The sequence below is a fragment of the Cebus imitator genome, unplaced genomic scaffold (assembly GCF_001604975.1).
Source record: "Cebus imitator isolate Cc_AM_T3 unplaced genomic scaffold, Cebus_imitator-1.0 Scaffold960, whole genome shotgun sequence".
Taxonomy (NCBI): Eukaryota; Metazoa; Chordata; class Mammalia; order Primates; family Cebidae; genus Cebus; species Cebus imitator.
In genome coordinates this window covers 88,731-90,737 of record NW_016108275.1, presented here as the reverse complement: position 1 = coordinate 90,737, position 2,007 = coordinate 88,731, and the positions used below count along the sequence as shown (strand labels likewise).

Below are 2,007 nucleotides of genomic sequence, written 5' to 3'. Positions count from 1 at the left end.
ATAAAAATACAAAAATTAGCCATGTGTGGTGGTACATGCCTGTGATCCTGGTTACTCAGATGGCTGAGGCAGGAGAATCACTAGAACCTGGGGGCAGAAGTTGCCGTGAGCCAAGATCATGCCACTGCACTACAGCCTGGGGAACAGAGCAAGACCCTGTCTCAAAAAATAATAATTACAAGTAAAAATAGTATGTTGATAATGCTTTTGGTAGATTTTAAATGCACCAGAAAGTTACTATTGATAGAAAAGGTGTTGTATGCTTTTGTGGAGCAAAGTATCCTGTAAAGTTAAAAGAAAAAGCTGCTCATGCTTTTTTTTTTGAGATAGGGTTTTATTTTTCTATTTATTTATTTATTTATTTATTTATTTATTTATTTGAGACAGAGTCTCGCTCTGTCACCCAGGCTGGAGTACAATGGCATGCTCTCTGCTCACCAGAACCTCTGCCTCCTGGGTTCAAGCAATTCTCCTGCCTCAGCCTCCCAGGTAGCTGGGATTACAGGTGCGTGCCACCACACCAGGCTAATTTTTGTATTTTGAAGTAGAGATGGGGTTTCGCCACGTTGATCAGGCTAGTCTCAAACCCCTAGCCTCATGATCCGCCTGCCCCAGCCTCTCAAAGTGCTGGAATTACAGGTGTGAGCCACCACGCTCAGCTTTGCCTCATGCTTTTTTAAAGACATATTTTTATCTATAGGTTTTTGCCAAGGGAGACACTTCCCCAAAAGAGACGCCACCCATGACCGGCCTGGGACATGTGTTTTCTGAAGTAGTACTCACCTGTCGTCAAACTCAGTGACGTTTTGCACCCGCCTCCAATAATCCTCCAGCAGAATCCACTTGCGACATTCTTCTTATGTACGTGGAGTTGGGTGAGCAAATCTAAACTGCACGATCCCCTTCATGGTGAAACAGTGTGTTAGTGGAGTCCGTAGGTGACATTTCTCACCAGCCAGTCCATAGTCGCAATGCCAATGTCATGGAGGTGCAACGTAGCCCCTGGAGAGGAAAGAAGAATGGGGGAGACAAAGGGGTGCAGTCCCCTCCCACAACTCCAAGGCTGTGGGGACAGTGTGGATCATGAGAAGACGTGGGAGCCCAGGATCTCTGTCCAGACATGTTCCTCAGAACTTGTTTAAGCCTTTAGTTTAAGAGTGGAGCTTCCATGGCTTCTTGTCTCACTAGTCAGGAGCTGGGGGTGATCTGGTCCAAGAGGGGCAGCATGGGAGAGTGAGAGAGCCTCAGGCTTGGAACCTGAGAATGGAGGTTCAAGTTGGGATTCCATTGGCTTCTATCTCTGCATTGGGAGCCCAAGCCTTTCAATGAGGCCTTGCCACCCAGCACTGCATGATGGGATGCACTGGGGTGAGCCTCAGGGCAGTGATCCTATTCACACATTTGTCCTCCATCCTCTTATCCTGCCCCCAGCTCCTCTCCCATTGGCTTCTAGTCCCCTGCACGGGGCCCACATCTGTACAGCTTCTGGCCTGCTGTCTTGCCAGTTGAGTCCCCGTGCTTGTCCTCCCTCCAGACACTGTCTGTGTCTCTTGCTCCCCCAGGCACAGTGTGTGCCATCCCTCTGCCCTTCTTGCACCAGCCCAGCACCTGGCCCTGACAGGAACCCCTAGACACCTGTCCTGGCAGTGTCAGCTTTTGTGTGTCACCCTCCTATGCTCCCCAGCAACTGGGGATGCTACTTTACTGATCTCGTGGTTTATTTTTTAAAATCTATGTTTATAACATTAAAAGAAAAATAAACACAGGTTTTGGAAAGTCTTTGTAAACTGCAAATTGCTATTATTTTTTAATTTTAAATTGACATTTTTGGCCGGGTGTGGTTGCTCATACCTGCAATCCCAGCACTTTGGGAGGCTGAGCTGCCCAGGTCCGGAGACGATGAAATAATTAGCATCCTGCACATATGAATAGCCAGGGTGGCGGTGTACCTGTAACCCAAGCTACTCTGGAGGCTGAGTGGAAAACATCACTTGAACCCGGGAGGAG

At 48.1% G+C, this 2,007-nt stretch overlaps 1 pseudogene; it reads right to left on the bottom strand.

Annotated features, from left to right (window-relative positions):
• The window catches only part of LOC108298436, a 15,078-nt pseudogene extending 14,081 nt beyond the window's left edge, over positions 1–997 (bottom strand).
• Between the last annotated feature and the right edge of the window lie 1,010 nt (positions 998–2,007).